At 38.1% G+C, this 13911-nt stretch overlaps 1 protein-coding gene across 2 annotated transcripts in view; it reads right to left on the bottom strand.

Annotated features, from left to right (window-relative positions):
* LHFPL2 (LHFPL tetraspan subfamily member 2) overlaps positions 1-13911 on the bottom strand; it is a 94457-nt gene that overhangs the window by 46215 nt on the left and 34331 nt on the right. For both annotated transcript variants that reach the window (XM_087715612.1, XM_087715611.1), the window contains exon 2: positions 4997-5064. The gene's annotated coding sequence lies outside the window, so the exon portion shown is untranslated. The remainder of the gene's footprint in view (positions 1-4996; positions 5065-13911) is intronic.

Raw genomic sequence — 13911 nt, 5'->3', positions numbered from 1 at the left:
GTTGCAACTGAATTCGGTGCTGGGTGCCAGAAAGTAGCAAAAAAGCCCCTAGCAAATTGTGGTCATGTGACTGTGAACACTGTGACCACCCAATGTGCAGTGATGTCATCACAGGGGTGTGTCACCATTTATTATTGTTGAGGGCGCTTTATAGGCCTCCCATTCCCTTTTCTACAACTATCCACATTGTAAGTTTGTCTGAATACATTTGAACTGAATCTATAAACAGCATAGCTCTGTGAGATTGATCTCTCTCTTTAAAAAGATAAAACAGTACTATTCAGTTTATCTACATCTTCTGCAGGACAGACGAAGTGAAAGCATAGAAAAAGCTTCTAGTAATTTTAAACAGGCAAAATGCTCAGATAGTGACTCTTTTGTCAGAAAATGATATCAACATTTGTCTAGAAAGAAACAAAGACTAACAAACAAAATAGCTGAAAAAGAGTTTTCAAGTTTTAAGTTTTGAGACCACCCAATTAGGGAAATGGTTAAGAAAAAAAGTGACAGATGGAAAAAGAGGAAGTTCAAACTTAAGGCCAACTATTTCAACCATAATGCCTGAAGTTCAAATAAGTCTCATGCTGGAGACTGTAGACAAAACACATGAGTCGACAGCAGACAATGTTGTCAGCACTAGCACTGAGAAACAAAGAATGTCTTGCGTTCCTGTTTTCATTTAAGTAGTGCAGAATATATTCACAGACACTCAGGATTGTGTGAATAACATGCAATGTTTATATGTTCAAACACTGTGAAAAGGGTAAAGCTTTGGGAGACCTTCTCCAAATATTTATTTATTCATTTTTCTTTAATACAATCTTCTATTCCACATAGTCAGTCACACTTTATAGAAATAAAGAAATAAGGTTGGTTAGTTGTGGCAATTATAGAATGAGGAATATTATAGACACTTAATATTTAATATTTAGTTATTGAAGATTCCCTTTAATAACTTTAGTTAGCATTGAATGTGGAAGCCAAATGTAACCACTGCCAAAATAAAACAATATTTTTTGCTTACTTAGAAAACTTTCTTGATAGGTTAAAAAAAAACCTGGAATAAATTAGAAGAGCTGTTTGTTTTTTTAAAAGTACAATGCAGTTTCTATTTCAGAAAGAATCTTGTTAGGAGTGAAAAGATGCATTTTGGCAGGATCAATTTAGTTAGTAGACATATTAATTATTTGAGATATAACAATTTAAAAAAGTAAATATTCCTACTCAGGCTTTTTGGTAGTAATATGGAAGATATTTTCTGCTGATTTCTTGTGGAACTTTAAAAAAAAAACATTTCTCACTAGACTATAGTGGAACTACCAGGAATTGCACTTGCTCCCTTTTGAGCCCAGTTTGAGCCCAGACAAAGTTGGTTACATGTTATCACCTGCCAGGACAGGAGGTAATGTACCTAAAAGCATGTTATACAGAAGATAACAGGACCTGCTATGTTGCTGAACCAGTGGTGCATTGCAAGCAGAATGCCCCGGTACGGGCATACCGGAGTCTGCCCGGAGCACCAGATACTGTTCCGGTATGGTGCTCCTGAGGGTCCACCCGCCGGCCCAAGCTTCTTACCGGTCTTTTAAGTCTTCGGCGCTTCTGTGCACAGTGCCTGCGCAACATTCTGCTGAGCAGCATCGCAGAGATTTGCGGAGGTGTTAAGACGCATGCACGCACTGCCCACGTCCATGTGGACGCCACCAGGCCCGTACCAACCATACCAGTTGGAACGGGATCAGGGCCCCGCCATTGTGCTGCACATAACTTTGATAAACAAGGGAGATGAAATCAAATCAATCACCATTTGCCAGAGATCTCCATTATTACTTTTCAAGTAGAATAGGAATAATGTAGGGTAATTTATGGAATGGAACAATGAAACCTATCAGAAGAGACAAAACACAGTAAATCCCCTTCTCTCTTTAATTGCCAAGGCTGTATGCCTTCATATGATAACGGGCCTGAACAGATATGCAGCTGGTGTGTGTCTTGTGAAAAAGGAGGAGTTGTTGTATTTTGTCTTGGTTGTGGGAAAAGCAGCCTTCCAGCTGTACAAATGGTACTTGGCTGCTCTCCATATAAATATTTCCACCTGGCCTCGATGGAGTAGGGAAACAGTCGGGGGCTATGGAAATGATGTAATTCCCAAAGCAGAGGCAGAGTCAAAGGCAGACAGCCCATCAATCAGACCTCAGAGCAAGCCCATGCACAAGATCTCTCAAATTACCACTTCACACCAAGAACCTGCTGAAAACATCCCCTTTTAACATCTGCTAATCAGATTGCTTCTCAGGAACCTGCTACAATTATACCTGTTATTGCAGAAAGTAATGTGGAAAGTGGTGTGAGGGAGGGGGATGTTGCATGTCTACAGCTGGGCATTTAGTAAAACAGATGGACTGAATCTGAAGCAAGGGCTCTCTTTGAAATCCAATTCTTGACCATGAGAGTGAGGTCTAAATGAAGCTGGCTGAAATGCTGCCTTTGAACTAATCATCAATAGCCCATCTAATACAGTCAATGAAAATGCAGATGGTGCAATGGCTAAGATGTTTGACTAGAGACCAGGGATGAAATCAGCTTACCTTTGCTACCAGTTCGGTAGCAATGTGAGCACGTGGCCCTTCTGCGCATGTGTGGGAACATCCGCTTATGCGCAGAGTCAAAAATGGACATGATGACATCCAGGCGGGCGGGCGGAGCCTGCTATCGAGCACGTCTGCAAGGGTAAGCAAACAGCGAGGAGGGGAATCCGCTGTGCCACAGGATTTAGATTAGCTGGAAAACAGGAAATTCTGCTTTCTAGTTAATATAAATCATGCAACACATCTGATTGCTGGAAAAAAATTTTTACTACTGGTTTGGGCGAACCAGTGGCATTTTTACTATGGGTTTGGGTGAACCAGTCCAAATCGGTAGCATTTCACCCTTACTACAGACTGAGAGAGAGCGTAAGCCTGAGGCATGAAAGCTGGTTGTTGATTTTGGGTTACTCCCTCTTCTCAGCACGGCTCATCTTACACGTTGGTTGCTATGGGGAAAACAGGAGGAGGAAGGAATATTGTGGTATGTTTGCCACCTTGAGTTGGGTATGAAAAAAAAATGGGCAGGATAAAAAATCTTTTTAAAAAAGCTGAAGTCTAGGTCATGGGTGTCAAACTCGCTGTGTCACATTGTCATCACACGACAATTTGCAATGTTTTCCCCATTTGCGAAGCTGGGGTGAGAGTGGCCTGCGCATGACACATCCAGTCACCAGTGTGACACCCCTGGTCTAGGTAATAGAATTTGGAGTGATCCAGTCAGAGTAACAGCTCCTCTATTTGCAGGAGATTTACAAAAATGAAAACACCACAATGCGAAGAATACAAATATCTTCAAGGATTCCTACTTCAGATTAACATTTGCATGAGATGATTCAAGATATTGGATATAGACTACAATCTGGAGCAGAGGTTTTTCCCCTGTTTAATAGTATAAGGTGAGCACTCTCACAAAATCAAAACCACACAGAGGGAAGGCTGTGCTCTTACAAAAATAGGGACCATAGTTGGTGCAGCCAGATGTGTCAGATCCATTTAGCAGAAGGCAAACTGGTAACCGCCAATATTCCTACTCTTCCATTAAGTTCTCTCTTTTTTCTTTTGCAGGCCCATTTTAAAACAAGCACTGATTTACAGACATCTTTTTAATTTTTCTTAAAAAAAGTGTCTATGAAGTCTATGCATCTATGTTCCTGGATCATAACTCCCTGCACTCAGTTATTCAAGTCCGCTTACGTGGACTATTGCAATTCATTCTACATGGGACTACCCTTGAAGTCCATTCAGAAGCTTCAGCTGGTGTACAAAGTGCAACAATGAGAGCAATCTTTGGGGGCCCTAGGATGGCCCATATTATACTTCTACTCTGCCAATTTTACGGCCCATGATGTGATCTGAGCCACAGAGCCGTCCTGGTCTACCCAATGCAAAGAGGAAAGATCAGGCCAGCGTAGCTTCAGCCTAGTCTACCAACTGCAAAGAAGATCAGGCCAGCATAGCTTCGGGCCGGTCTACCCAGTGTGAAGAGGAAAGATCAGGACAGTGTGTCATTGGCCCGAACTACCCAATGCAAAGAGGAAACATGCCAGCAGTTTGAAGAGTGGCATCAACCTGGCCATGCCCACTCAGTTGGCCACACCCAGCTGCTGCCCCCTGCCCCCAAGGTCAACTGCCGCCCTCAATGAAATTGAGTTTGATATCTCTGCCCTAATGATATAGGTCCAGGCTACCTGATGAACTGCCTCCTCCTAGTAGGATAAATCCGTCCTATTTGTGCTGGCAGATAGGACCTACTGTGAATCTCATATGACCCCGAGATACTGCAACCGTCATAGACACATGCTAGTTGGCAAATGCCCAAATTTGGATCATGTGACCATGGGGATTCTTGAACAGTCATTAAGTATGGAAATCAGTCAAAAATCAGTTTTTTCAGTGCCGTTGTAACTTTGGACCATCACTAAATTAATTGTTGTAAGTCAAGATATTAGGAGATGTGGCGATGGCAACTAACTTTGATGAGTTTTAATAGGAACTGGATAAACACGTAGAAGCAAGTTTGCCAAGAGCTGTTGTTTGGAGGACTCAATGTTTCCTTCCAGGTTGGGGTAACCGATTTCCAAATTACAGCTGAAGGCAAACAATAGTAAGAGAGAAGTATGCCTCCATCTCCTGCTTGAAAACAACCCAAAGAAATGAGGAAAACATTTCTAAAACAGGTCTTGGTCTGATCCAGAAAAATATTATTTTATTATTGCTGCAGATTTCAATAAAGAACCATCATATTAACTATAAGTGAACTTCTAACGAAAAGCTATCTTTAATTTCCATGGTGGTTTCCAAATTCTGAGAGGCTGCTAATCAAAGACCTTTTGAATAAAATAAAATAAAATAAAGAATAAAATTAAATTTAAGCTTATTTAACAAAGAGAAACCTCCATTTTACTTACCTGATCAATATATCAGAGTCCTTCCTTCTGAGAAAAAGAGGACTGCCATTCAGAAATGTAGAGTGTTTCTGGGGAAGAAATATTAACATCGTGTAAGAAAAGCTGTATTAAGTTAAAAATGTACCAGTCTGTCAATCTAGTTTTACATTTCATGGTACAATATCCATAGCTCCCTTTTTACAACGCTGTAAACCCTTAATTCGGGGTAGAGTTAGGGCAACTGGAAGGAGCCGAGCATTTACAGTTTGAGGATCCCTCAGTCATAAGCATATTTTATCTATTCAGCAAGAGAACATACAGGTAGTCCTCAACTTACAACCATTTAACAACTATTCAAATTACACTAAAAAGTGACATGACTGTTTTTCACACACTTCTGACCATTTTAACATCCCCATGGTCACATGATTAAATTCAGACCCTGGACAACTGCCTCAAATTTATGACGGCAGTGTCCTGGCGGGATCATATGACCTTTGTGACCTTCTGACAAGCAAAGTCAATGGGGAAGCAAGATTCGCTTACAACCATGTTACTAACTTAACAACTTCAGTAATTCACTTAACAATAGTGGCAAGAAAGGTAAAAAATGGGGCAAAACTCACTTAACAATTGTTTTGCTTAGCAATAGAATTTTGGCCTCAATTGTGGTTGAAAGTTGTGGACTACCTGTACCACGTTTCCCAATAATCATAAGGATGACCTAAATGAGTTATTAACAATATTATTATCATTTACAAGTAAAATTACCATAGGTCTCCCAAAGATCTTTCTCAATACTGGCAAATATACATGGCATTCTGCCCAAATACCAGTGGTGAAATTCAATTTTTTTTTTACTACCAGTTCTGTGGGCATGGCTTGGTGGATGTGGCAGGGGAAGGATACTGCAAAATCCCCATTCCTCCCCACTCTGGGGCCAACCAGAGGTAGTATTTGCTGGTTCTCCGAACCACTCAAAATTTCTGCTACCGGTTCTCCAGAATCTGTCAGAACCTGCTGAATTTCACCCCTGCCAAATACATTATGAGCTCAGAAAACATTAACCAAGCTAACTCTGTCTTTCGAACTACACAGGATAATTGCACTGAATCAAACTGCATTAGAGTCAATATTAACAAAGCAGTCCTCTTCCTTAGCAATAAACCTTATCCTGCTAGGGCAGTCTTCTCTTAAACTGATGTCCTGGAGAAGACGTAACCCTAAAATTCCAGGCCAGCTGATTTAGGGTACAAAAATAGTTTTGTGGTTGAAGTTTAACCACAAAAATCTGGTTGATTTAAATTGCACTGTGTACCTCCCAGAAAGCTTCAATAAAACTTTCTTTGCAATATTTCTACATTTAAAAAAAAATCAAGATTTAAATACATAGTGTACAAACATCCTAAGACATTTTTATCTCTAGGACCTAGCTTTTACTACATCATGCCCAATGTTTTTCTTAATAACTGCCCACTGCTATTAAGATTTTTATGTTAACTAGATTTATGAATACAAAGAAAAATAAAACCAAATTAGGGAGCAATTATCCTTATTAAATCTAGAAATAACCAAATAGTCTACTTTGTTTTACATTTTCTACATTACTGTGTTTAATTAAACTCCCTTGGTTTTCATTCACTTCTGATCACAGCAATGATTCTCTTGTTTATTGATTGCTTTCCAGAAAAGGGGAAGAACTTGCAAAACTGGTATTCTCTGATGCCAATAAAACAAACATAAGATCAGTTTGCCGGTTTTGAAGGAGTTAACATTGCACTCATTTTTTTTAGATGAAGTCCAGCTGCAGGAATAGTGGGAATGTTAAAAGTAGTTAACAATATACCACAAAGAACTTTTTCTTTCTTTCTTTTTTGGTCATCCTACAATTCACTGTAGGGACTTCATTATTTAAACACTCTTTAAAGCCTACCCATTACTTTCACACACAAAAAATAGTCTGCTATTTGTTACAAAATAAACAGAATCTTTCTAGTTTTACTGGCTCTTTGTCATCAGCTTTAGAAAGGTGGTAAAGATAAGTACTCTTTTTCAAAAGCTGTGGCTCTAACATTCTTGCCAAGTTAAATCTGATTCTCTCAAGTAGATTTATTTGCCAATTTTGTCTACTTAAGGCAATCCTGCATATATGACTAAGAGGCTACATGAACAGCTCCACAGATGTTATTTCTTTACGTTTTCTTCTTCTGCTTTCCCTTGTTATGGAAAGTTACAGAAAAGGCTTATCTCATAAACAAATATTCACTCTCTCGTCTTATAGTATGCAAACATATCACATACATACAATGACTATATTTTCTCGGAAAAAATAAAGGTCAACCCTGGAAAGGTGGCCAATCTAAAAAGTTTTTATCTTTTATCCAAGATTTTAAAAAAACCCAACTGTTTATATTTATAACTTTGCTTTACAAAAGAAAATTCAAAAGCAAAACCAAGAAAATAACTACAGGTAGTCCTCAACATACAACCAAGTGACTTATGACCATTTTTCACACTTGTGACCATTTCAGCTTCCCATGGTCATGTGATTTACATTCAGATTCTTGACAACTAACTCTCATTTATGATGGTTGCAGTATTCTGGATCATGTGAAACCCTTTTGCAACCTTCTGACAAGTAAAATCAGATTCACTTAACAACCGTGTTACTAATTTAACAACTGCACTGATTCACTTAACAAATGTGGCAAGAAAAATCGTAAAATGGGATAAAACTCACATAATAAATTTCTCACTTAGCAACCTAAATTTTGGACTCAATTGCGGTCATAAGTTGAGAACTACCTGTAATTAAATTAAATAAACTTAAAAGTCAGCTCTCAGAAATAAATGACCTATAATTTCTTTAGACATACAAGAAGTGTTTCTTACCTCCCATACTTTTCTTACCAAATTATTCTCTAAATCAAAATGTTCTCAGATAATAGTTTATTCAGGAAGATTTAGCTTAGTTTTTTTAAGGTAAAATATATCCTCAGCTGAAATCTACTTTTCCTATCTTTCGCAGAATGAAATAGGAACTGATTATTTACACTTCCAGCTTTGAATTGAAAGTTCTATTCAGAAAATGTGGTTCAAAATCAAAGATACAATATAATTTTATTGCACGTTTATTACAATACAAATTATAACATAAAAAGTATCAAAACACCTCCTCCAAATAATGCAAGATTTTTCTTATGACAATATTCCTGTCCTGTTTTTCTGTCTGTTTCTTCCTCTTTTTTTCTTAAATGGGCCCTTACACCCACATCTTTTGCCTCTAATTTTTACTGAAATGCAGAACATGTTGACCTGATAAACTGTCTTCTTCTTAATACTTCTGGCAAAACTCTGAAGTCCTCCAAATACTTTGAAACATATCGGTTATCTCTGCTTATTGATTATCTCTGCCTTCTGCTGGTCCTGTCCAGATGCTTTACATGTCAAATCCTATTATAGCTTGCAAGAGTAACACAAAGCCTGGAAATTAAATCACAACTAAAAACATTCTCTTCAATGTTTTTTTCTTCTTCAGAACTTCATTCTATTAGAAAGGCAATACAACTATTTTAAGACTTTGTTCATCAAATAGTATCCTCAACCACAGCAACTTTAAAATGCATGGACTTCAATTCCCAAAATTCCTCAGCCAGCATATTGAAATCCACATATCTTAAAGTTGTTGAAGTTAAGAAACAGTAGCCTAGAATGCTATTTTTCTTGGACACTAGTAAAATGTGGCTCCATGAATTTGCATATTTAGATTATAGATTTGGACAGAACCCATTTACACTTATAAATTTAGAAGACTCTTGAATCTAGACCTTGCTGATGACTTGGTGGGAACTTTCTTCTGCCTACACAAACATTTGTTCTATGATTAGGCAAGGTTTCTGTGAAATGCTTTCAATTTGTTTTCTACCACTGTATCAACACAGGTCCTTGAGGTCCTTTCCTTTGAAGGGCACTTAATTCTCCTTCTGCTCATCAAAATGTGTTGTTTTTCTCAACTCTCTTTCAGAATCCTTAATTTGTTCAGCAAGCCAAATGTCATCCCATCACAGAAATCCGGCCTTTAGATCACAAGATGGTAATCTCCACTGAGAAATAACCCTGAGTAATATGACTCTTAAGAAGAGTCTTAATTCTATCTGGAGAAAAACTGCACCTGGAACTTTTGGATGCAAAACATATGCTCTATGGATCCTGTCCCCCCCCCCAAGTGAGGAGATGACTTTAATTGTTCCCATTTCCTGTTGTGCATCTTCCCTGAGCACTATGGCAACATCACAACTAGAAAGGCAGCCAACAGCTAAGTATTGTGGCTCTGAACTCTCATCAAGACAAAATAAATCCAATTTATGAAGCACATAGAAATAATGAGATCCTAGCTAAAAAAAAAAATCATAAGCCATTGAAAAAGAGGGAGAAAGATATATGGACTACTACTGGATAATACATTCTAATAGTCTGGGATTCCAATTGAAAAACATCTGCTTCTTGATGTTATTAGGTTACATATAAAACAACCAGAGTATGACTTAGGTCATTAACAAATTTCAGCACTAAAGCTAAGCTCAGAAATGAATTTGGGATAATTGGATTTGAAAAAGTATTATTCATATCTTGAAGTATGTATTCACTTCCCCCCCCCTCCTCTCTCACACCCACACAATATCATGCATATCAGTATCCATCAACTGCAATTGCCAGACCACCTGAAAAAATACATTAATATGTAACTGGCAAGTTACCAACAGATGGATGACAATAGCCAGGTCTTGATCCTGCAGCCAAACCTAGAAAAATACTCTGAATCATAGCCACAAGCATTTTGAGACCCCAGGAGCAAAACTGAGCTCAGAATTATTCTGGGCCAGAAGCCTATTCCTTCAAAGAAAGTATGACATAATACATAGACTGGGAATTTCCTCATCCAGCTGACTTGCTGAGTTCCATAACAGCAAATCTTCCCTGTTTGGATTAAGCACGTTTATTCATTCTTAAGTCCAGCACTGAAGAACAGATTTATTGTTTATAGCTGAATTAATTGAAACCCCAATTTTTCCCATTGATCCTAAAAAGCCCAAAGATGAAACTAAACTTTTGTCAAACTGCACAAAATAATTTCCATGCTAAAGAACTACATTTATCATATATGTCAGGGGGTCCCCAAACACTGGGCCGTGTGGCCCACCACCGGACTGTGGCCTATTTGGAATCAGGCTGTGCAAGTGGCAGGCCAGTGTGCACACAGACGCAGGCTGGCATGCACACGCAGCTCTACCTGTGCAAGTCGAGCTGTGCACGCATTACACATGGGTCAGGCCACCGCTTACGTGGGCTGGTTCCTCTCTACCTCTGCTGCCAGGCCGTCAACCTGCAAAGGTTGGGGACCGCTGATATATGTGAAGAAGAGAGTTTAGAGGTATCTTATCGGATTATAATTTAACTTATTCATTGCTAGTCCTCTAACTGGTTGTTATTATACAGTCGCTAAGTCGTAACCGATCATTCACGAACCACCGGATCACAGTACGCCAGACTCCCCTATCCTGTCCTGGAATTTGCCAAATTCATGTTCATTGCATTGATGATACTATCTAACCATCTCATCATCTGCTGTCCCCTTCTCCATTTGCCTTCAGTCTTTCCCAACATCAGGTTTTTGTCCAACTAGTCCTCTCTTCTCATTAGGTGGCCAAAGTATTTGAACTTCAGCTTCACTATTTGTCCTTCCAAAAAACAGTCAGGGTTGATTTCCTTTAGGACCTCAACTGGTACAAATGGCTAAATAAAACTGATATTATTTTCACATTATATTTTTCAAGGTGGTAAGCATTCAACTTTAAGACCTTTTTGCCACAGTTAAGCGAAGCATCGTAGTTGTTAAGTGATTCGTGCCATCATTAAATGAATCCAGTTTTTTCTATTGATTTTGCTTATTGGAATCTAACTGTGGTTGCAAATGGCAAGATCACATGACCACAGGATGCTGCAAGTGTCACGCTGGTTGCCAAGTGTCTGAACTTTGATCATGTGATCATGAGAATGCTACTATGGTTCTAAGTGTAGGACCAAGTCATACTGCTGTTAATTTTGAACTGTGGCTAAATGGGTAGTTGTAAGTTGAGGACTACTGTAAATGTCAATATTGAAAATCAAGATTTTGGGAACAGGAAAATAGAGAAGGCAAAAACAGATAACTTTTTCATTTCTTTCTATTCGATTATTTTCAGATTTTTAAAATCTATGCTGAAAAGATCAGTCCTTTATGTTCAAGAAAACAGATCTTCAGAACAGCTAGGTCTAAGATTAAAATAGTGAATGGAAGGCACAGCACATATGAAAAGAGCTTAAAAACATATTTCACGCGCAACCATATATATTTATAATATATTCCATTGTTTCTTTGTCACTTTATTTGCAGCTGGTGAAGAAGGGAAAAAAACATACCTAAATGAACTCAATATATATATACACATACAACAGTCCCAAGGGCATTGTCCATTCTTTAGTAAGCTCTGTCTGGCCTCAAAACATCTGGAGTTGACAGTTTTTGAATTTGTCTGGCTAAACAAAGGATCCCCCTTTCCTCACTGCCAATACTGGGGAAGGTTTAATGCATCGTCACCGACCACAAAGCTGAAACTCAATCCAACGTTTTCATAAAATGATCCACAGACATTAGAGAAACTTTTAAAAGAAAGTATGAGCTGAGCAAAGGTGAAAGCATATAACTGTAGGCACCAGGCCTTTAAAATTACCTAAAATTAATTAATTAAAACAATTCAAACAATACTATATTACAGATGGTTATCGATTAAAGACAGTTGAAGAAATCAAATCATGAAGGAAGGAAGAGCATGGTCAGGTATATCTTTGTAATCTGTTTAATTTTTTTTATCTTATCCTACAAATTCTGAAAGTATTCATTAAGGCGTGAATATATATATTTAAAATATAATTATTTTAAAATATTATTTCTACAGGTCTTTCTGCAGTCTGTATTTGCTTTCTTCGTAGGCATTCTCAGAGATATACAGAGACATCTGTAAGTGAATGAACATTTTCCTACGCTGCCTTTTGAAGTTACTGTTGCAGCTGGCACATCCTGTTATCTGAGTGCTCTGGACAGCAAAATGATAAGTCTTAAGATAAGAAAGCTGGAGGATCAAAGAATTTGAGAAAGTAGGGGAAATAGAGAAAGTGGAAGAGACAAGAAAGTCCAACAGTTGTTCCCTCTATAATTCAGACTAAATTCCTCAAGTATCTTTCAGTGAGCATGAAGCTAGTCTTATTAACTCCTTAGTGAGCAACATATGGCTCTTTTGGGTCTGGCATTGTTCACTTAATTACCTTTAATTACTTTTGGGTAATTTGCCATTGTATTGATAAATCATTATCAGTGCTTAATATTTTAATTAAAAATAAATCAATGTTGGAAGTCCATCTCTCTAACTAGCAAAATAAACTAACAAAATCTCATGGGACACCCAAGAGCCAATCAGCCAGTTTTTCAAAGGCACATATTTTGAAACTCAGCTTGCAGTCCCCTCTGAGGTGGGCCTGTTCCATACAAGTCTAATATGTTCTGTAACAATTGAAACAGCCTGGCATTGTAACTTCTTACAAGTGGTATCAATTCTCACTATTATAAACAGATGTTTCATTTAAGCCAGCAAAACCATGACAATACTGTGCCATCAGTTCTGAAATCTCACGTTAATAAGAAACTGACAAAACAGCCATCTTTTTACCAGGCATATTTTATTTTCTATTTTTCAATGAAATTTCAGTAGTAGATAGACTTTCCTGAACAATCAATGGAGAATAAATACTATTTGAATATATTATACTGCTGTTAATAACCTTTGCCTTTCAGCAGATCAGCAATACATAATATGTATTTCTGTACATTTATAATGTCACAAGTTTCTTTATTTAAATTATAGAATGTTAACTTGTCAATTGGGAATTAAGCTTAATGGCAAAGATGGAGTAATTTCTCAATTAGGCGACACTGTGTCAGATTGGAGCTTTCTTCTCATACTGTTGAGAAATTTACATCCATTTTACAACTGTTGGGAAACATATTACTTAGGCTAAAAGGCAAAACATATTGCATAGCTTAAGCCTTTAAGATCTGAAGAAGCTAAGTCATTTATCAAGACTGCATGGAGAAAAGTCACAGATTTGAATAACATATGTGCATAAAAGTGTTTATACAGTCAAAGGTAAACAAAGGCCAGTGACAATTCACACTAGGATGCAAACTAGAAAAATTGCAACCATATTTACAACCAAGTAAATATGAAAGCAAACAGAAAATTTACATGGTCCCAGGAAGATATATAACAAATGCAAATGATAAAACTACTGTATTATAATGAAGTTGCTTATTACCGTATTTTTCAGATTATAAGACGCACCTTTTTCCCTCAAAAAAGAGGCTGAAAATCTGGGTGCATCTTATACATTGAATACAGCATTTTTTGCCTCCTGAAGCCCCGCCTCTTCACCAAAATGGCCGTGCATACCCTTAGGGAGGCTTTCAGAGACCTCCTGGCGGCTGGAGAGGGCAGAAATTAGATTAGATTAGATTACTTTATTTGTATGCCACCCTTTTCCCTGAGGGGACTCAGGGCAGCTCACAATTCAAGGGGAGGGAAGGACAAACAAATTACAAACATGAAGACAATACATCGTTAAAAAACGCAACAGTCATACTATTCAAGTGGGGTTGTCTTTAGCCCCAGGCCTGTCGGGACAGCCAGGTTTTAAGGGCTATGCGGAAGGTCTGGAGGGTGGTGAGGGTACGAATCTCCACAGGGGAGTTCGTTCCAAAGGGTCGGAGCAGCCACCGAGAAGGCTCTCCTCCGAGTAGTTGCCAGTCGACATTGACCAGCTGATGGGATTCGGAGGAGGCCTAA

Source organism: Thamnophis sirtalis, unplaced genomic scaffold (assembly GCF_051295495.1).
Source record: "Thamnophis sirtalis isolate CommonGarterSnake01/CBP01778 unplaced genomic scaffold, rThaSir2_p1.2 scaffold_5, whole genome shotgun sequence".
Lineage (NCBI taxonomy): Eukaryota > Metazoa > Chordata > Lepidosauria > Squamata > Natricidae > Thamnophis > Thamnophis sirtalis.
This window is presented reverse-complemented; position numbering and strand designations above follow the sequence as displayed.